This window comes from Neolamprologus brichardi, chromosome 4 (genome assembly GCF_056152115.1).
Source record: "Neolamprologus brichardi isolate AB-2024 chromosome 4, ASM5615211v1, whole genome shotgun sequence".
In the NCBI taxonomy this organism is placed as follows: domain Eukaryota; kingdom Metazoa; phylum Chordata; class Actinopteri; order Cichliformes; family Cichlidae; genus Neolamprologus; species Neolamprologus brichardi.
In genome coordinates this window covers 13552002-13575020 of record NC_142107.1, presented here as the reverse complement: position 1 = coordinate 13575020, position 23019 = coordinate 13552002, and the positions used below count along the sequence as shown (strand labels likewise).

The following is a 23019-nucleotide window of genomic DNA, read 5'->3' as shown; positions in this document are numbered from 1 at the left end:
GGAGGTGATGCAGTCCTTGCCTCAGGGTTGTCACAAGCTACTGTACTCATTTTTTTGGCCCCAAGGATGGATAAATAGGAGGGTTGTGTCAGGAAGGGCATCTGGTGCTAAATCTGTGCCAAAGCAAACATGTGGATCCCTCTGCTGTGGCAATCTCTTGAGAAATAAGGGATCAGCTTTGAGGGTATTTTTTTCTTTCTATTTGCTAGAAACAGAGTTCTAATTTTAAAACAACGCAAAAAAAAAAAAAATGCTTTTCTTCCTCAGTGTGACCAATGTTATATTTCTAATCACTAATTGTTTCCTCATTCGTTGTGCATTGCTCATTATCCTTGTTTATTAGAAGCTGTCTTGTAGGCCCCATGACAAGTAGGCCTAACAAAGAGCTTGTTTTTTATAATTTCATACTCCCAGCAGGAAAAAAAGAAATGCTTGTTATTAGTTATGGACATTTTTGATTTTTCAGAAAACAGAAAACTTCTCTGTAGTGACATTTGAGGTTGTCATGGTGTTTTGAAGGTTAGACTTCATCCCTTGTCTTATGAACGTCACAGATGAAGGCACAGACTGGAGTAAAGCCCCAGGGGATAAAGCGTGACATCAAGCATTATATCCAAAAGTTGGCCAAACTGTTTTCTCTCTCTTGCTCTTTCTCTCCTTCACACACACACACACACACACACACACACAAAACAGTGCATGCGGCAGAAACTTTGGACGTGACTCGAAATAGCATGTAGCTTGTACAGTGCTCAGGACAGGCTGACAGCCAATTATCAACATCTTTGTCTCCACAGAATTCCTTTTTATATACATCCTCAATTCCAGTTCTGGACTTGAAAAGGAGACCATTTTTCTAGAGAGGGATTTCCTCCAATATCTCATCTCTCGGTGTCTCTGTGTGTTTTAACAGGCAGGCAGGCACTCCCATGGGGTTACAGTCTTGCAAGCTTTCCAGCTCCTGCCTACAAAGTGAGGAGGAATGCAAACCGTCTTGTGGCTGCTGCTGTATGTGCGAGGACTGGAGATATTGCTCTGACCATTGCTGTGACATCTGCTGCCAGATGTGTATGGATGTGTGCACTGGCCTCTGTCCTGCAGACTGCAGCTATTCCTTCTGTTATCTCTGCCTTACATTTGTACAGAACTGTCTTGGTTTTTTCCAGCAAACAAACAGAAGCATAATGGAGACAGAGTAAGTATAATGGTGATAATTCAACTGTAATAATTCTTACCTGTGCATTTACTTCAGTTTCCTTAAATTTAACTTGGATGTTTTATCTGTTGTAGAACCAGTAGCAAGTCCACAACAGCATGCCAAGCGATTGTCTGACAAACCAAACGCAAAAGACTGACTTAGAGAAAAAGAAAAAGAAAAAGAAAGCTTTACAAGGTAAGTTTCAGTTAGGAATTGATCATTTATTTTTATTTGCTAGTTTTGCTAATAAGAGGGTTGTCAATGGCAATGTTAAGTGTGCTGCACTTTTTATTTGAGGTATTTTGTCTGTCTTGAAATTTTACCTACCAAGGGTCCTAGTGATTTACTATAACATAATACCCCAATCCTTATCACCACCAAAAAGAGTTGGTACACTATGTAGAAAGTAATTATTTGCAAAATGTATTTATGCCAGTAACTAATTGAAACTAGTAGTAGTCTCTGAAACAGAGACCTTTTCTTTTTAAAAGGTCTAGATCTTATTTTGAGTTTGGTGACAGCAACACATTTCCGAGAAGCTGAGACAGGGCACATATAGCACTGTGTTGCATCACCCCTTCTTTAACACTCTATGTTTGGGAACTGAGGAGACTAATAGCCGTAGTTATTAGGCTGTTTTTCCCATCTTTGCTTGAAAAGGAGTTTCAGTTGTTCCACTGTTGAGGCCTCCTTTGTTGAATTTTTCATTTTATAATGCAGCAAAGTGTGAATTCCAAAGAGGCCAGTTTAGCACTCTCTGTTTGACATTGTTTTGCTGAGATAAGCAACAGATTCTCTGATGGAGACACTGTGTGGCAACACACACTTGCATATCGAGATTCAACAAACTGTGTTTACTGACAGAAGTGTTCCTGAGTTCATGCAGTGATTTCCACCGCAGGGTCACAGAGAGAGAGAGAGAGAGAGAGAGAGGTGGTGGGGGTAATAACAACAGTAACAATCAAACAGACACTTCACAAAGTATTTACATTTTTCCCAGTAAAGTCTTTTTCTTATGTCCAAAACATGACGTTTGGGTTGTAGTCCAGATTTGAGTTCATCATGAATGGCTTAGACCTCACAGGGTGAACTACAAACACTGACATGGTTCAGATCAGGTCTGTTTATAGTATGTAAGCTGTCTGTTCGTAGTCAGTCAATATTAAAGTCAGTGCCACCGAGGGGGGCACTGGGGGGGCACTGGCCACCCCCTAAAATTTGCTGGCCCCTCCATGTCTAATAAACATGGCCACAAGAGAGAGGAAAACACCCTACAATGAAACACTAATTTGTTATTTATTACTGCTTAACCCTTTAAAACTGGCTGGGGCGGGCACGCTCTTTTTTTGTAACTATTTTTAAATCCCTGTAGAACCAGAACCATTTATTTTAGTTTTTCCTGCAGTATATAAAAATTGGTGTATCTCAAAAATAAAACTATGAAGACACTCAAAATAAATTTCCTGTTGTTGGAAACTATTTTGTGCAACTTTTTTGTATTTTAGTTTTGAGGGATAAAACTAGAAATGTATGTTTTTTAAAAAAAAAAAAACCCAAAAAACCCACAAACAATTTTCATTTTCTTTGTAGTTTATTGCACTTTTTTGCAATTTATGTAGTTACTATGGACTTAATGCATACATATATTACAATTTGGGCTATAGCGGTTGTATTGATGTATAGCAACTTAAAATGCTCTCAGAAATGGGACTACAGCATGTAAAAATGTAAAGATAAGCTCTGGCGGTCTTGGTTCTATGGTAGGTCTTAAAGGGTTAAAATAGATTATTATGGATTTCAAAATCTTATTTGGTTTTCATATGTACCTACTTTCAGTTAACTTTAATAGCTAGAATTAACTAGGCAAATAAGTCTTTTCTCTTTCTCTCTTTTGCCATATTTTCCAAGTAACCTATATTTGACAACAGCATAATAAAAATGGAAAATTTTATTTATTTATTCCTTTTAGTTTAGTTTATGTGGTGTGCCACCCCAATATTTTTAGTGACCCAAATATGACCACTCCTATAAAAAAAAAATTCTGGAGGCATCACTGATTGAAACCTGAATCCTATTACAATACTAGAAGAATACTGACAATATTCTGAGTAAAACTGGTTTTAGGTTTTAATTCTGGTTGACTGAGGTTGAGGAGGTGTAGTGATTCATCCACTAATCAAGAGGCTGGCAGTTCAATTATTGTCGTGTCAGCAGAGGTGGGAAGTAACGAAGACTGTACTTAAGTACAATTTTCATGTGTCTTTGCCTGAGTAGTTATATTTCAGACAACATTTTGCTTTTACTTCCTGCGTTGAGAAAAAGGTCAGATTGAAGTCAGAATTCTGGGAAATTATAAAAAAGAAAGATGTCCCCACTTTTTTTTCCAGTGGCCCTAATCATCTTCCGTAGAAGGAAGTATGAAAGGAGTGACGTTTTTCAGTGGCTGGTAATTTCAACATTTCTATCACCTCAACAAATATCAGCAAACACACAAACTGTTTGTGTGCAGTTTGTCACACAGTGTGTTGCTAGCTAAAGGTCCAGCTGCTGTATTTCACAGGGAGACAAAAGAAAAGAGAAAAGTTCACTCCGAGATGGAGAAAAATATAAGAAAAGACAGGCAGGAGAAGAAGAAGAGAGGTTAGATTTAAAGGTAAGGGCAGCTCAGTGACACTTGATGAAGTGAAATTTAATTTTTAGATGTAATAATTTTTTAATCACATGTTATTTGTATATGTTGTGTTTTGATAAATTATGTATTTTCATATTGGGAAACATCCTGCAAATTAATTTAAGCTATACAAACTTTTTTGTTGTTGAAATGTTGCATGAAAATACTAGGTAGTTTTGCCCCAGATAAACAAGTTAGTTTACAATAATGTGGTAAATTCACAGTAAAACATTATGCTGGACTGCTGCACAGTACCTCTGGTGCTCACTGTAAGAGGTAGGTTACATCAAGTGTGGCAGAGATTAATTTGCATTTAACTTTATATCTGGTGTAAAGACAGTATAAAGAGTATAGTGTCAGTGCAGGAGATGGACATCAGTCAAGATAGCTGGACTCATTTTAGTGCTTAAGTGTGCAGGCAAAGTCAATAGTTTTTTTTTTTTTTTTCCTATCTACATAACAGATTGAAGCTTTCAGGCGAATTGGAATTTAGATTGGAATAATATTTGCAGTCTCATGTACTAATATTGTATTATATCATATTATATTATTAAGTTCAGTTACCTTTTTACAAAAATGGTTAGTTGAATTGTCCTTCAAGGTGCTACTTTTTTCCCCAAATAAAATACAATAAAAACAGCACAGTTACTGTGTGCAGTCCCAAATTTAGTTACATATTCTCATTACAATGAGCTACTTTTTACTTTTTTACTTTGAGTACATTTCAGAGCCTACACTTTTTTACTTTTACTTGAGTAAAAAAGTAGCTTCAGTACTACAACCTTTACTGGAGTATTTTTAAACATGGATATCTATCCTTCCACTTAAGTACAGAAAGTCTGTACTTTTGCCATCTCGGCTCTTCAAGGCCATATAAAATTGTCCTCGGGGAAGTCGAACCCTACATTACCCCGAATGCCTTCTTTCACTGTGTAAGAGATAAATAAACTGCTTGAGGTGCATAGAATAAGACTGTACAAATGGGTGAATCATGGTGTGAAAGTGCTTTGAGTGGTCAATATAAGTAGTTTTCCATTTACCACTTTAGAACAATTTTTAAAGTGGGAAGGAATGGCACGAAAGAATGGTGGGAGAGAGATCCAGGATGTGATTGAGTTGTGCTTGAGGGGAAAATTAGGCATGTAATATGATGTGAGACTGGTCTCAAACATGCAGGTTGTATGCAAAATCAAATAAGCCATTCAGTACACATGAAACAATGCATCAATTTGAATACAACAGTAATAGAGACAGTAGAGAACACTGCATGTGTGATTAGAAGAGATGCCAAGAAGCAGTATTTATGCTAAACACTCGGTCAAAAAGGATGAGCAGTGTTAAAACATAGATCATCTCTTTGGAGAAGCATTGCTATAAACTGCAAGGTAAAACTGACTCAAAGCACTGAATGTGAAGCAGATTGATATGCTGATAAAACTGCGGTGGTATGTTACCTTATTTGATAATTGAAGTCAAACATGAGCTTTTTAGCTTCCAATGGACTCTACAGTTATGCCTAATATTACTAACTTAATAACATTACACATTTCTTACAAAAGTCTATCAAACAAGAGTTGTTCCTGATCAGTATAAAGTGAGTACTTTTCCATGTTTATACTGTTTATACTTGTTAAGTACCGTAAATTCCATCTTGCCAGTAATAAAAGGCTGAGAGAATGAACGTTCTGTTAGCTTGACCCGCAGTACACCCTGCACAAAACTGAGTGGTCAGTGAAATGTTTTGTTCTTTAAATCAGATTGATTGACATGTATGTATTGAAGAGTGATGGCTTCCTTCCCCACCAGCTGTTAAACCAAGCCACAGGCTGCAGATCTGAGGCAGAAATAAGAAACGCTGAAACCTTGACAACAGGTATATATTTTATTTTTTAAAAAAAGCATCTAGCGATTGTTTGCATATGCATTCATGTGCGGATTTGTAAGTGGTTTATGTGGGAGGGCGAATTATGGGGAATTACTTATTTTCTCAGTTAGATATTGAATAGAATCTATATAAAGGACAAATGATGTAACATAAGATAAAAGATAAAAGATAACTCTCACAAGAAGTGTTTCCTTCTTCTTATTTATTTTTTTTGTGAACAGCAGCCCTGACAATGAGCTTAGCATTATCGCTACCATCACGTCTGAACAAAAGAGCTCTCTGAACAAAAGTGATATTTTGTTCTGAGAGCTTTCCTCCTCCTGGGTCACACCCATGTGTTATCAGAGACTGTAATTTGGACTCATGTCACCACGGGTTTTTTTTTTTGTTTTGTTTTTTTTTTTTTTCTTTTTGTTGCAGATCAGTTCATGTGGAGAGATTCATTTCTTTTGTGACAGGATGTTCGATTTACAGAGGATTTTTCTTTTTTTTTCCCAGCTTAGTCAATACAGGCTTTGAGAGTCAAACAGAATCCCTAACATCATCACAGCCTAAGTGTTGCATTTTTCACATGAGAGATAAACTGTAGAAATAGCCTCATATCTGCAATATTACCCTTCTCTGCCTACTTCTGTGCGCTTCTTAGATGCTGGCAAGATTGTTTTGCACTTTGAGGCAAACAAAAATATAATTTGGTTTCACACACTGTACAATCTCATATCTCTGCGCGAGATAAGGGCGCCTGAGGCCACCAGGTGCTGTTTGCTTCTGCTGAATTAGACCTTTTTATTATCTTCCACAAAACTGCGAGTTTATGGAAATGTTTAGGAATTGTGAGTGAGCCATGTCAAGCAGCAAAAAGAAGCCTAGAGTAAGGCCTCATGAGGAAAAGCTAACATCACACAATATAATGGGCTGCACTGTGTACCCGGCTTTACTCATATCTTTTCTCGTTTCATCCTCCTCTCTGCCCCTCTGGATAAAGCATGCAGGCTAAGTTTGCTCTTTAAACTCACTTTTCTCTACTGGATGTTTGTAAAAGTAACTCCTAACAGTCTAAAACATTTGAGAATCTAAGTCGGAATAAGCTAATGAGTTATGTGTTAAGATCATAAAGATGTTCTAATTGCTGCAAAATAGGACTAGTCTGCCTTTGAGAAGATTCTTTGGTAAATCTAATTTCTTATTCATCGTCATTGCCTGTCAGGAAAACTATAAAAAACACTGCCAAGCTTAAAATTCATTCGGTTTGGCGTAGGGCTGAAACATGGGCAAGAACTAATTAATTTTTTGTGTGGATCTTGATCATTTTTAAAATTGCCAAATACTCTTAGGGAATGATTATGCTCTTCTAAGCTTTTTTAAATCTTCTTCTCGTTCTTCCTCTTTTATTTGTCTGCCCTTTGATGATCTTTAAATATCTTTTTGTTTGCAAATAGTAGAATGTGTCTACACAACATGGTAGCACTGATAGAAAGTGAGGTTGAGCCCACAAATGACTGAGCATCTACCTCAGAGATGTGCAGCAGGAAGAAGTTTTAAGATCTTGTGATTTATTTTTTTTTTCTCTCACCTTTGCTGTCTTCCTTCTTCCTCCCTCTGTCTTATCTCTTTGTGGCTGAGCACATTTCTCTCACCCCACCCCAACCCACCCGTCTATGTTCTCTTCTCATGAATTGCATTGCTTTTACTGAAAGTCTTCTGGTTAGGAGTGGAGAAAGGCATTGTGTGCTGCTGTCAGTCAACTAGATTACAGCTCTAGAGGATCCTCATTGTTCAGACTCCAAAAATAAGTGGATGGCGCCTAACTTTGCTGGCCAGATATATCTGAAGATGTCTGTGTTTTTCTCCACATTGGAAGGCTGCGGAACAAAAAAGTCAACATGAAAAACAGAATTGGATGAGTAAATTTGATTTTGATTCAGCAAAGCTGTTATGACACATTCCAGCCTGAGATACGGACAGAGCCTCGACTCTAATAAGCAGAAGATAATTAGACACATGTAATCTAAACCTTCAGGCATTTTCTGTTTTTATCCATCAAACAGTTGGTACTCTGTTCACTTGTCCACACTGACTAAGCTTTCACCTTATAGCTGACCCCTCCTTAACTGAGAGATGCCTATTACTTCTGTGAGAACCCTTCATTCATTCTTAGTACCACAGATGCACAAGGCTTACTGCCTGGAAAGGGATCTCAGCTGATAAAAGATTATTGCTCCTCATCTGTCCAAATCAAACCCTCTGCCCATCACAAAGCTCAGTTAGAATAAAAATAAATAAAAAATAAGCCCTTTAAAGTACGGGCGTCCTCTTTTCACTCACAAAATTGTTTGGATGGTTTGGGTCTGGACATGCAGCTTTGAGCATTAGAAATTCTTCAGAGCATAGCGTCACCTGGTAAATCTCCTATTATGATATGAAGTAAATAGTGGCTTTAAAAGTTGAAAAAAGGGCCAGTGGTGTGTTTTCCAGCTCACTTGCAAGAGAGTAGTGCACAGACCTTCTCTCTTTACCTTCCTGCTGTGTGCCAGGTTTTGAGATTCCATAGATGTACAGGTGAGACTTTCTGAAGATGGGCATGGGCAGCTGGTGGGGGGGGGGGGGGGGGGGGGGGGGGGGGGTGAGGTTTTTTTTTCTTCTTTTTTTCTGCTGGAATTGGATTTTATTTTTGTCCACTCCGAGACCTCCATCTTATCCTGCAACCCAGTCCTCCCACTCAATTTCCATCTCACCGTGTGAAAATTGGAGTGATATAAAGATGTGAGCTTCAGATTGAGAAGACAGTCAGCGATGGCAAAAAGGAGGGCAAGGGAATGGCAAAAGATAGAGACAGTGAGATATAGGGGAAAGCGTGAGATCGAGGCCAGACAAGGTAGCAGCACACAGATTTCTGGATTTCCAGAGCACAGCAGCAAATGTCTGGACCAGATTTTTTTATGATAGCTTTTACTCGAGTGGGGAAACACACTCTGTTGCTGGCACACTCAGCGAAATGATTTCCTTCAAAATAGAAACAACTAAAAATATATTTATTTGTGTATAAAAAATATATTCATAAGAAATTATCAGTGTAAAAATGATCAGTTAATTAATAGTAAGCCTGACATAACAGCTTTTTTAAATTTTTTGTTTTGTTTTTTTAGGCCACTTGAAATTCAAAACGTGGACAAAACCAAACACAGACGACCCCCACCTTTTACTACTACCCCTTCTCCCCCTCGTTTCATTTGGACAGAGTGAGCAAGAGAGACACTACCTCATTAATGTGACAGAGACATTGCTCATTTTGGATGCACAACACACAGTGATTTGATAACAGGGCGGTCAAACAAAATCGCTTTACTTCAAATGCATTCCCAATCCTATTTTAACAATAGAAAGTATTTAACAGATTCACCAGCTTGCTTAAAAAGAAGAGGAAACCATTAGCTTAAAACTAAAGAGTGGAATCAATTAATAGAACCCAGCCATAATAGTGTGTTGGGATGGTTTGTGCGCAGTTAGTTTGCATTCATAATGTATAGGCTGACAGCCCATTAGACACTATTAAAAGGAAATCAGATTCTGGCCTTCCTCCAAAGCCATTAGCCAGTGGGGTCAGCCTGAAGACAAACCGGTAATTGACCGATAGATTCAGGTAAATTGTTGGTCCCTGAGAGAAACAACAATTTTGTTAATTGCATTTTTAACAGCAGATGAAGGGATTACAGGTGCATAATAGCAATGACAGTGCTGTAATGGACCCAGCAATTAGACAGTACTATTACTTACATTTCTGTAAACACATCTTCCCTTAGCGCTAATGCAAACATCAAAGTAATGAAAAACTGTTGTGGCAAATTCTGATTCTGCATCGGAAGAAGTCAAGAGCCTTAAAAGGTGAGCAGAATAAAACACATAGATAGTAAAGAAGTAAAGAAGGCCTAGTTATGAGTTTTACATGAACGAACAGGCAGTTCGCTTGCTAGATATAAAATGTAATTTCACTGGATGGCAACAAAACCTCAGGAGCTAACTGTCAGTCACACTAATGGACAATAACTGTAAGGTCAGTGCTTGTTATGGTGTATTACGTGTGTGTGTGTGCGCGCGTGTGTGCAAAGAGTCTTTTACTTTTCACGGTTGTGTCTGACATTAGCCTGTTAGGTATGAACAGATAAACATTCTTGACCATGATGTGGTCAAGCTTCTTGCAAATCATTGTCAGGGATCGAGGTCCCATTAATCTGTCTGAGCAGACACACGCAATATTTGTAGTGCCAGTGTGCATTTAAACCACAGTGTTCTCTGTGCTTAATTCACCTTTTGTTGCAAAAATCGTCCATGAATAAAAACGTACCGTTATTGCCATTAAACAGAATCAAGCAGAGCCCCTGAAGAAATGCATTCATAAGTACTCCTTTCAGATAAACTGTAACAAAGGATAACTGATTGTTGCACCAACAGGACACTGGATAAATGTGTGGCACTTTCTTTCAGTCCCTGAGGTTTACATATGTTATACACATCCACTAACTGCTACAGACTGGGTTTTTTCTAAATGAGTGTGTTGGCTTGGTGCTACAGGACTGATTACAAACTTGATCTCACATTAAAATACAGACTTGAATTTGATGAATGCAAGAGAACCCAGATAGCAGCTAAACAATTACTGGGTACACTCTGATTTGCTTGCAGGCGGCATGCTCTGACTCCATACAGCCTAAGCCTCAACTCTCTGACCTTCCGTAGACAGACCCTCCTGGTCAAACATGGGTTAGCTGCCTGGCTGATAGGGAGGAGGAGGTGGGGGATGTAGACCCCTTCGCCCTGCAGGTATGACTTTCGACAGTGGAAGCGACCTGCTGCTTGGTTACAGTGATGAACGACTTTGCCTACCCTCTGATAATTGCTCACTCAGGGGCAGAGAGAGGTCCATTAATCAAAATGAGCTGAGGTACTGCAGCTCCACCACCTATGGCACACCTCAGCATGCCCAACAGCCTCCGGGGAAGACCTGGAGGCACTGTCTTCAAAAGAGTTAAGGTCAGGACAGTGTCATTCTGCAATGACTGCCACTGCCACTGTCTGATGGTGTACAATCTAACAAACTGAACAGAGCAGCCATGAGAGGAAGAGGGGAGGGTCCCATTAAGTGATTTTCAATTGGAAGATTCTGTCAACCTTAACTTGAAACAAGTTGCTGCTGTGGGATTTTAATACCGCCTTTGTTGACACGTCAACAAAGAAAGGGTTAAGATGGGCCGGAGGGTCGCAGCCTTTTTTCTAGTATGACAAACTGAGGAAATACAGCAAAAATAAAGGCCTGTGATTGATTTTTGCAATAACCGATTAGCTGGGATGTCTGTTTTGTCAATGGTGACAGTCATTTATTTTTTTCTCCTAAACAAAGAAATGGATGCAGGCTGATCGTTTTGCCTTAAGACTAAAATCTATTACTATTGTAAAGGGATAAGGAGACAACATTGCTCCCTAACTCAGATTGATGGGAACCATAGTATCTTATTTTTTGGCTTTTTAGATTAAATTTAATTTGCACAGATGCAAGTTGTCAAGCTTTGATTTAACTTTTACTTTTCTTTGAGCCTTCTACGGGCTTTGATTCCTGGAGAACGTAGTTATGTTATATCTGTTTCCTCTTTGCTGTCATTATTCAGCACGAATGCAAAACAATTAAAGTTAATATTTTCTGTAGCAGAGTTAAAAATACACCTTATCAGTAAACTTGCATCTCTTAAGATGTTGTCAGCAATGACATGGCATCATCGGGCATGCGAGTCTGTTTACAAATGGCATCTTTCTTTTTTTTTTTTTTTTTTAATCTTGTTATGTTTTTTAATCATTCATTTCAGTAAACATCATTTGCACTTCTGACTCTGAAGCTCTATGCTGACTTGTAAAGATTGTTATGAGAGGGTACTGTTTTTGTATGCATCGTGTTTATATCTTATCTGTGGGCCTTGGCATTGCTCTGCAGGATTTTGTTTATGCACAGTACAAAACCACCATACCCTTAACCATGACCTCAACCTTGAATCTTTATCAATAATAAAACCACGACGCATTTGGAAGGGAAAAAAAAAAGTCTGGCCGATCCACAAACCATTCTTCAAAATAATTGTTTTAATACACACAAAAAATAATAAAACATCTCTTGAAGGTCAGAATTATAATTAACGTTATTAAGTTGAGAATGATGAAGTTCAAATGCCTTTTTAATGAACAGTCTTCTTGGGCCGTTAACAGGGTGCACTCGGGCCAGTAAGGTTAGACATACTAAGGTTAAAAGAACAATTTTTCCAAAATTAATTTGAAGAAAAAAAAAAGAAAAGAATAAATATCATTCCTTAGCACGTAGCACTATTCAGCTATAACAGCTGCATTAATACGACCATTGCATGATCAATAGCTCATAAGTGGCTCAATATTTTTATAACACTGTAGCAAGTGAAAAGGAGAAAACAAAGGAGTCACTTAAAGTGATAAACACACAGAAAATCATCACCTGGGTCTGAAGCTGCCCTTGGCTTTATGGATCTTGAAAGTGAATTTCATCCAATGATTAGCTGCCAGTCCCAACAGCTTTACCGTTTCGGTTCAGTACTCTGCTTATAGCACTGTTTTTGACCACAGCAGCCCATGTGTTTTCATCAAACTAGCTCTGATAAACTCACAGTGCACATATCTACTGCAGAACCAAACAATTAAAGATCTGCTAGTGAACTTAGTGGAACATTTAGCACCCAAAACTGTCAGATATTTTCCTCCGGAGCTAAAAGAATGAATATTGGATTTAGAAACACACTCTAAGCAAAAGATAATATTGTAACTGTTGACTGTGTAAATAAGCAACTTTACTATACTTGCTTGAAGGGCGGTGATATGTCATCGTTGTGTTTACAAGTTTTTCCACTGCCCACAAGTGGCTGAAACTTGTTTTTATATATTTAATAAAATGGTAACACTTTGTTCTAGTTTTCACTGATAGCTCTAGTATTTATGGTGCAATATTTTTCCACTGATCATGAATGCAAGGTGAGGCGAACAGGGGTTAAGGTGAGCAGCAAATTGCAGACCATCGCTCATGTCAAATGCAGTTATTAAACCTATGGCTCAGTGCTTACCGTAAATGCCAGTGTTTGATCTTATTATTTTAGGATGACGTGTGCTATGTAAATTATTACAACTATGTAAATCAGTTGGGATGGCATGGTGTTGCCCTGTCACCTTGGAGCAAGAAGGGTCTAGGTTTAAGTCTCTCTTTTTTCCATGTCCCCCACTGTGCCTGCATGGATTTCCTTTGAGTGCTCCGGGTTAATTGGTGCTTTTAAATCAGCCACTTGTGTGAATATGAAAGTGTGTTTCTTTGTTAGCTTTGTTATAGATTGGTGCACTGCATTTTGCCCTGTGTCATCTGGGAGAGGCTCCAGTCCCCTCTGAACATTAAGTTAGCTAAGTAGTTAAGAAAATGGATGATGAATGGATCATGAATGAATCAATTTAAACTGAGTATAAGTGTGAGTGGAAAGGGAACAGAACATCGTGGGAAGAAGCGGAAACTACTGTGGGTCTGTGTCACAGTGAAAATTAGAAACGGTGCCAAGGCCAAGGCTGCTGTATGGTAGCAATGACAGCATGCCTTGAGTTTGTGGAAAGTTTTCAACTTTACAAAATGTATCAAATTAATTTGAAGTGCAAACTGTATGAACAATATCTTGCCAAGTTAAGAACTCCCCAGATGAGGTAGGTGTATCATTTTCAAGGTCTACAATCAAGAGATGTTCTGATGAATAGAAATACAGATAGTTTACAGCAAGGTGCAAACCACTGGTTACACTCAAGAACAGGAAGGGCAGACAACATGTAAAATATTCAAGACATAATTCAATGCAGAGACCCACAAACAAGCAGCAACTATAAGTGACTGTAGTTAAAGACCTAGCAGAGCATCTCAGGTAGGTAAACACAGCTTGTAGAGATCAGTGGGTCTTAGATAGTAGTCACTGACTTTATTCCAGGCAGTAAAAGCAATCTTTGTATTTAAAATCATGATAGTTCGTTCACTTACTTTTGAACCTTGGAAAAAAATTATTAAAATGTACAAAAATGGCTATAATTCCTAAGCTTGTGCAAAATTTTTGTAAAGCCCCTTGAATTAAAGGTGAAAGTTTGAACTTCAAACACATCTTAAGTGTTTTATTTAAAATCTCCTGTGGCGCTGCATAGATGCAAAATTACAAACGAAACAAAACAAATTCAAACAAAACTGTCATTGATCTTCATTACTGTATTAAGTGTAGTGCTCATAAATTATTAAACTAAAATCAGTTGAACGTGGAAACACCGCATTTGATGTGGTCATGTTGTAGCTGGAAAAGAATTTGCCTTGGAAATAAGCTGGGAGAAAGTGATGCAGAAAGATGAAGAAAGAATTTTGATTACTTTTTACAGTCAGACTGCTTTGCTGTTGCTTGATGATTGAACTCTACTTGCATATTTCTGTTAACATTGACAGTGAATAATGTAAGTGTTCGGAATGACTCTCACCCAGCTACCTGCCTCGACTCCTCCTCCTCTAGCTCCTTACTTCCGTAATGTGTTTTCAGAGGGTTCTGAGTTATTCCACATCACACAGCTGGTCATTAAATCTCACAATAAACTATTCCCATCATTTCTACACAATTTTCAGGCAGCCCCACCTATGTCACGGTCCAGTTTATTTGCTTTGTTTGTCACTGCTGTCCTGTCCTTTCCCTGTGTGTGTACACACATTGGCTGTAACGAGATGCAGGAGAGGGAGCCTTGGCATCATGGACTCACATTATTGTCCTTGCATCATATAGCCTATAGAGGTTTTATTCCGGTATTAGTTCTGCCCATCACATTAGACCGGACATCACCAAGGTGATTGGGACCTACAGAGTAAACGACCAGTAATGAATACTGAGAGAAATATATGGCATGGTAACTTTCATTTTAAAAAAGGGTCCTCTCCCAGCAGTGTGCTCAGTCAATCCATTTTACAGGTGTAAAGATGGAAGAACTGTGCTCTCACTCACACCGCAGCTCATCTTCCAGACAGTTGCATGAATTAATAGCAGACTGGGGGCTCATAGTGCCACCTCAGTCTTCACTCACTATGAAGACAGGTACTGTGGGGCTGCCAGCACTCCTGGTTTCAGCTGTCTTGCCCGCAGGACATATTCAAGAAGCTTCCACCAGGCATGTCCATTCAGCCTTTGAAATAATTACAACTTTTCATTCAGCGTGCAAACAGGAAACCAAATCATTACCTTCACAGCATCTAATTAATTTGCTGTTAGACAAGAAGACCTACCTTTTAACTCTCTAAATATCCATTTTTATTTCACTTTGGCCAAAGATGCAATGATAATTCCTTTCAAGAGTGTTCGGTTCTCTGTTATGCTCTGTTTAATGTTCAGTAGTACGCTATAGCAATAAAGTGATTGATCTTTTTGTTGTATGCCAGATATACCACTGTTGCCTCTCTGTCAGGCACCAGTACCTTAACTGCATGTATAGACAGAACCTGAGAATTAGTCAAGAAGAGTGATGGTGTGTTCAAGGTGAAAACTAACTCCTTAGCGTTTGCTCATCCGTCTTCCTTCTCTCATTCACAGGACTATGGTGCTCCATGAAAACCTGTTCTGCACTGCCAAAAAGCAGTCCTGTTGTTTAAAACTAATGAAAACCCAGCAGGCTCAACTGTCCTCAAGCTGTAATAAAGTATTTGGTAACACTTTCTTATGTGCTTCTTCTGTGGTGTGCAAGGGCAAATGTACAGTGTAGTATAAACCTCTTTTTTTCCTTTTTTCTTTTTTTTTTAAATTCAGGGACCAATGTAATGCATTGGAAAATAACAAGTGGAAACAGTTTGCTGTTTCTTGTTGAATATATGTATACATTTGCCTTTTGTAGAAAATTTTAATTGTGTTCTTGTTAAGAGAAAGAGGTCTCTGAATTAGTTTGTCATATATATATATATATATATATATATATATGAGAGAGAGAGAGAGATATATCTATATAGATATATATAGATATATAGATATAGATCATAAAGCAAATGACTGAAAAGTATATCAGGTGTAAAGAAAAAAAACAAAAGCAAACACGTCCAGCATGTAATAAGAAGTTGAATGTGCTGAAGAACGAGGGCAGTATCTGTGTATCAGTAAGGAAAGTGGAATGGTTATCATTACATGCTCCTCTTATTTGCCAATGGCTGTGGATCTGTTCTCTGCAGCTGTAGACACACACACACACAGACACACACAAGTGCACATAAACAAGAAAAATTGATTACCACCTCTTCCTGATTGCAGCCGCTCTGTCTTCTAAATCTAAATTGCAACTCCAGACACAAAAGCAGCCCGTGTACCTGAAGCACACTAAATCAATCTCCCCCCACTCTCCAGCTCCTGCACTGCCAAATAAAAAGTACAACCTTTTCCAGGGAAGTGCAAAGCCTCAGAACGTAAAATGTGTCATATAATGTAAAATATGCCGCTTGCATGCTATGACCTTGTGGCTTTAAGGCTGGAGACCTTAAGTTTTCACAATCAAGACTCACAAATTTCCACAACGCAATAGCTAGACAAGACTGCAAGACATGCAGAGATTAAAAGGACAACTTTCATCAAGCGTTTTATATTGTCGTAAGACAGGTGATAAGTGGCATTCCTCATAGATACAGAGTTTAACTGTGGCTTCATATATTCTAACCACATCCCAAAAAACAATTGGACATAATTCAATCAGTAACCCTATCTGTGTAATTACACACTGACTTTAAACACTATTAATTTGAATTCTAAGCTTTTCAAGGGATACAATGCATTTTAAACAATGGCAAAACTTCTTAAAATTCAGTGATTAGACTCATTATCATATCAGCAGTTTTGAGAGTGCAGACCCTCTATGGAATAATTTAGACCCACATGCCAGGCTTGTGGTACAGACACAGAAGGCACGCCACTGCTGCCTCCCCCACTCTTTTCATTACATCTACCTGACATCTGCCCTCATTCACACCTGCACCACAACACTTTCTCTTCACTGGCTTGCCAGTAACATTTGTCACATGTATCACAACCTCTTCTTTAATGCATCCTTATCAGTCAGTCAGACAAGGCACTTAACATGAGAATGAATCTGAGACCTTGCCCTTAGCAGGGGCCATTATGTGTAATGGTTGTCAGCTGTTTGGAATGCATTCCCATGTCCCACTGAAATGATTTGTATCCTTGCCAAGTTTAGCATTCGAGTTTAAGCATGAACAGTCTCATCTTATTAAATACTGCCTACTGAAAAATGGGACCATCTCAGTGGATATCTACAGTATTTGCTATTCTTAAAAATATTTTATAAGAACCAACTCTACAAGATGCCACAGACAGAAAGAGAATATGATTATCTGTTATAGCCCTCTAAAGTTAGCCTTGCATGAAGCTGGATCAGTTCCTTCTTGGAAGATGGCTCATTATCAGCATCAACAAGGACAGTGCTCCGAGAAATCTTATGGCACTTCCTTCATTAAAATGGCAATTTGGCAACAAGTGTGAGATGTGTCCTCAGAAACCTTTTTAAATGAATCAAAAGTACTTACAAAGTGTCTTAGTAAGTAAGTAAGGAGCGAAAATGGTAGCAGACCCATGTGTGTATCGCCGTCTTATGAAGTCATTTTGAGAAACAATTTCCATACAAAAAAACTCCAGAGGAGTTTACTAAGGAGTAGGGAGCTGTGTGTAATGAATTTAGATGGATAAATCTAAATACAGGGGCCACTTGATATGCAGCATCAGGCAGAGACACATCAGCTATGCAGCAGATAATTATTAACTTAAGCATATTAAATTCTCAAAAAATTCATGGCTTGGAGCAGATAATCTCTCTCCACCAAATGTTATGTAGCACCGATAAGAAGCAGATGACCATCCGTTCATGGATATAGGCTTAAGGTGTGCAGTGAGTGTGGCTGAGAGGTGCAGCAGCATAAACTATGGGACCGGAGCTCAACAGTTAAGATGTAATTATGATATGAATACGAGCAGAGCAAGCTATCACATATTACTTTGAATTGAAATATTTTTCCAGAGCTTAACTGAATAGGGACTGTATGGTATAGAGAACAAGGTAAAGGAGACGCAAGAGTGACGAGACATGCTGAAGCTGAGATTAATGGAAATAATTACATGTGCAAGTGTGACATTCCTTTAGCCAAAATAAGCACGGACAAGAGAGATCTGTTATTCTTCGCAGCGATATGAATTAACAGCCAGAATAACGATAAACTCAGCAAGTGCTGTAGAGTACATCTATCAAGTAGGTGGCAAAATAAATGCTGGTTTTGACACCACCAAAACCAAAAGCCTCGCCGCAAGCTGTTCTGCAGCAGAGCAATAACAGTAACAATGACTCAATCATCTTTTCTAATACTGCTCTCAGCACCAGCATGTATACAATTAAGCATTAAGCCTCTGGAGCTCACCCCAGCTGTCACAGGGTTGGAGGTAGGCTGCACCCTGGACAGATCGCCAATCTGTGGCAGGGCTGTGGAACATACAGTAAACACAGATACAGAAACAGTCTAGAAGTGATCTGGATAACACACTTTGTAAAGGATAACTGGAAGATTTTTCAAATTAGTTTCCATTAAGCAGTCTTTTTAGAGTAAACTGTTTAGCTGGTCATTGTACTGCCATTGACTAGACTTGTGTGCCTTGTGTTTAGTTCTTTATTGAATCCTTACTTAGAAGTTCATTACTCAGCATTTTGTAAACTAATCTTTGGTGTTGTTTGAAACTGTTAATAAAGTTCTATAAGGATACAAAGAGTAGCCAAGAACTATGATATGCGTGTACCTAGCTGTTACATAGGGATCATCTATAAATTTTCCGTGTCATTCCCATAAGTCCTTCTGATTTTAGAAAGCGCAGTAACCCTTTACCTTTACGTTCAAGTCTTGAATAAATAAAGTTGGGACATTGGTGTGTGCATATTCTTTATCAGCAACCGATAAAGTCTAAAGTCCATCTTTTAATGCCTCAGTATTATTTTTTTTACAAGGGCCATAATAACAAACCTCCCCCCCCCCTACACACACACAAAAAAAACACCATCTCCTTTTCTTAGTGTGCTTTGTTTGTTTCCACCCCGTGGACCCACTCGATCAATGCGATGCTGTTGCAATTATTACCATCAGCAACCATTTGGAATGATTGGATTTGCTCCAAAGGCTGAAAAATAGACTTAGGCTGTATCATATGGTTGACTTTGCACTGCTGTAAATCCGTAATTGGATAAATTGCAGGCTAAGAAAGCCATTTTCCTACAGGGTAGTGGGGAAAAAAAGGAAAAATGTGCCAATGTCAGTTCAGGTTTTTCTCCTCACAAAAATCATTACTGCATGAAATAGCCCTTATAGCACTGGGTCGCTGCATAAAATAATAGTGCGATCATGACATCAAAGCTGCTGTCTCATGTAGGACTAAGAAGTTTCTCGTTTTAAATGCTTAACCACACAGAGAGTTTAAAAAGCAAGCAGATTAGAATAGACAGTCAACATCGGTAAATCACTAGGGGGATAGATTCTCAGGCAGACTATTCTCAATGTTTTGCACACTACAGGTCCTTGGGGCTTTATAGTATTTGCACACTAAACAGAAGAATTTAAAGACTGGGGTTCAAGGCAATCTTCTTATCCAAAATAAACTGAAAATCCTTCATTAATAGATTGTGAAGGAACAATAAGAAAAAGTTATGTAATGTGATTTCCCGCACACCACTTTGCAAAGCCAGAATACTACCCAAGAATTAATGTCCTCTCTTTCTTAGCACCATTTTCTAACATTCTGCAGGATAGCTTTCAATGTCATCAAATTATAAACTACAATTTTACAAGCCGCTGGAATAATAAATTATGTTTATGAAGACTTAAGAAACCTAAGGTGAGGCATTAAAATGATAGCGGCGTCTTCTCCGATGAGAACACTTCAGGAAATAAGTAATATTAAATTTCTAGGTCTCGTCTGGTTATTCTGTGTGCCTTACTTCTTTGTGGTCACCTGAATGCACTGACACTTCTCTTTTTTCCCCCCAGCTTCATCCAGTCATTGATCAAATGAATTAAACATGGCTGGCAACTTCTGATTAATTTACCACAGCAATCTCCCATGAAACCTCACATAAATAGACAGATCCCCCCCCTTGATCATAACACGTGGCTACAGTATCGGAGGCACCGGGTATTTCAAAGTGGCAATAACCCAGGGATTGCTGCATTGATATTACACTTTAATGCAATCTCAGGAGCCAGTGAGCAGCCCAGTTTGATTGGATAATACTGGCACATTGAGCTCACAGGCATAAATCTTCATTCATATGTATAAATCACTCAAAATAGAGCAAGGGATTTGAGTCACAAATCCAAAAAAAGCAATAACCATGAAGGAGGAAAAGTCCAGTACAACATATTTCTACATTCCACTGAGCAGTAACTGTAGAGGATTGGAAGGATCCCAGTAGTATAGAGAGTAGGATACATGACACAAGGCTCTTCAAAACACTTTTAAATGAACCAATCATCCCTTTGATTGTTATGGAGACAGTCAATCAGGACGTAAATCCAGCGCTCACTAAGGACACTTGAGCACATGATGAGGAAGAGGCAACAACTATATAACTACAAGGGCTATGAAGAGTATTTTCCCCCCATGAATATAGAATCTCCAAACCACTGAATTCAGCCAAGCTGTGTCTGGGAGCACTGAGACATCTCATGCATTTCTTACCCTACAAAATTCAGTATCAAGATTTTAGAAGAGGCAGGTTCATAGGAAAGTTCAATTGGACTTTTCTGTGATTCAAGTCAAGGGTGTGACATTATTCTCAAGGCAGTTCCAGTGAGCTCCCGGTGAAATTTTGCTGCCCACAGAAGTCAAGGCTACAGTATAACCTGCAGGAATGTAGTGCGCTGTAATTTTTAAATTCGCTCTTATTCATTCTTATTTATTTATTCATTTATTTGACTTTTTTTTCTTTTACTCTTGGCACACCATTACAATAGAGTTATTGAAATACTACTGACCTTCAGAGTTGTCACTCACAATAAAACTTTATTCATTCACACTTTTTGCATTTACTGCTCGGTTACTTGACTTCAAAGTTCTCTTTGATATGTATTTCCTGTTACATCAGTGCCCAAATTGCTGACCCCAGAGACTGTTTCGGATGAAAGGCCCAAGAAAGCGAAAGATCTGATCTATAAACTGCACCTCATTAAAATTAGATCTATATTAGACCGTTATTAGAACTTCGTGGACGGCATTATGCACAAGTAGCTCTGTGCAGTGATGAGTTGAGATTTTCTTCAAAATGTACAGCTAAAGGTCACGACTGGACAGCATGGAGCCAAGAGGTCCTGAGCCCTGCAGAAAAGTGCTGGGCTGCCACCTAATGGTTTAGCTTCACTAGCTGTCAGTTGGATTTTAACCATTTTCTTGGCTATGTGTTTTTTCCCCACATATTTATTCCATTTATACAGTATAGTAAATCCATAAATCAAAGCCCAGCAATATGTATGCAGTATTTTCCACAGTGATTTGAAAAAGTTGCGCTCACGTAATACCTCTATCTTTAGGTGAGCTGACTTTAATAAGACTCCGATCACAAAGTTGGCTGATTTGAAGCAACATTTTTCATAAAATAGGACTTTGTTGCTTCTTGGCCTGACTACATACATTTATAACATATATTACTTCACGCTGGCATACATGTCATTTGTGGGTCTGACATATTTTGCCTGCACCAGAATAACAAGAATAAATGACCTGCAGTCACTGATGCTTCATATATGTAACCAGAGACAAAGGCAGAGGTGCTTTTTTTTTGCATTTCATTCTTTTCCCGTTGGTTCAAACACTGAGAGTGATTGGCACGGCAATCACTGGAGACTTTCCTGGAACCAAATCCTACTATTTGTAAATGCAGAGCACAGTCAAAAATTCATATTCATACGGTGCGTTTCAAGTGTCACCTACTCGGAGCATTCAGACTCTGAGCACACTCTCTAGGCACTGTGGTCGTGGAGGTGCATCAAAGCATCCAGATAATTACAGCAGTGGCCATATGATACCAAGATGGTTTAGCTTGCAAGCAAGCCGCCCTGTACGCCATGCTGATAAAACAAGTGCTCCTCAGAGCAAAATGCATTTGACTTATTTTAATCTTCCCTTTCATCTGCCAAAGGCGAATTTTATGTGGGTGAATTTACAAGGCTTTTAAACATTAAACCATGAAGTGATGCTACTGCACACAGTTCTGTTGTGTTGGCAATATTCACAATTTTAAAAAAGGCTTACTTAAAAAAACAAACAAGCAATTAAGGGAATATCATAGTCTACATGTGCTGCATTTCAAAATTCAAGCATATTGATCAGATTATTCAATTAATGTTTTTAGCCATTCCTTAATGTTTGTTTATCTGCTGTCTTCCACACACATCACACATAATGTTCAACACATTTATCCCAATTCAAAAACCTTGGTAAGCAATGTAAGATCCTAATCCCCAATCTTCAAATCGTGCTCTCAAGAGACACTTAGAGATGCCTTACCTCTGTGATATTTGATTATTTCTCTGTTTTAGTAGAAATTGAGGTATACTATGCCTTTCTTTTTCCCCTTGTACAAAATCAGGCTTGTTTATTCAAATGGTTAGTGCCCGCAGCTGTTCCCAACCACACTTTAAAACAAATCCCTGCAAATGTATATCTATTTTGCCCAGATAGAGGTGCAAATGCAGTTCCCACCACTGAGGGGGAGAAAAAAAAGAAAAAAAAACCTATCACACTGTAAATAAAACCTGAAGCCAACAGTCTGTGGCAGTGGCTGCAGCAGCTCATTACCGTGCTCGTTACTTCGTTCACCTCAGTGCGCCTCATTGTCCACAAGAGGTCAGACATTAACAGCAGAAGTCATAAATAGTGCAGTGACTAACTCTGTATCCTCACCAGCAGTCACAAGTTAAGGGTTGATGGAATTCAGAGCTTCCTCCTTCTGTGAAGAAGCTTTTAATATATATATATATATATATATATATATATATATATATATATATATATATATATATCTTTAAAAACCTTGTTTCTAAAGAGACAGGGTGGGGGCACTGCGGGCTATTAATATTACAATTGAACATCCCGAGACATGCACGTGTTCTGTCTGTCTCATCAAACACAT

The 23019-nt window shown here is 38.5% G+C and overlaps 1 long non-coding RNA gene across 1 annotated transcript; it reads left to right on the top strand.

The window, feature by feature from the left end:
• Positions 1-717: 717 nt before the first annotated feature.
• LOC118454192 (uncharacterized) lies at positions 718-15513 on the top strand. The gene is made up of 3 exons (XR_004843645.2): positions 718-1195; positions 1291-1393; positions 15399-15513. It is a non-coding gene; the product is annotated as an uncharacterized LOC118454192 (long non-coding RNA).
• Positions 15514-23019: the final 7506 nt, after the last annotated feature.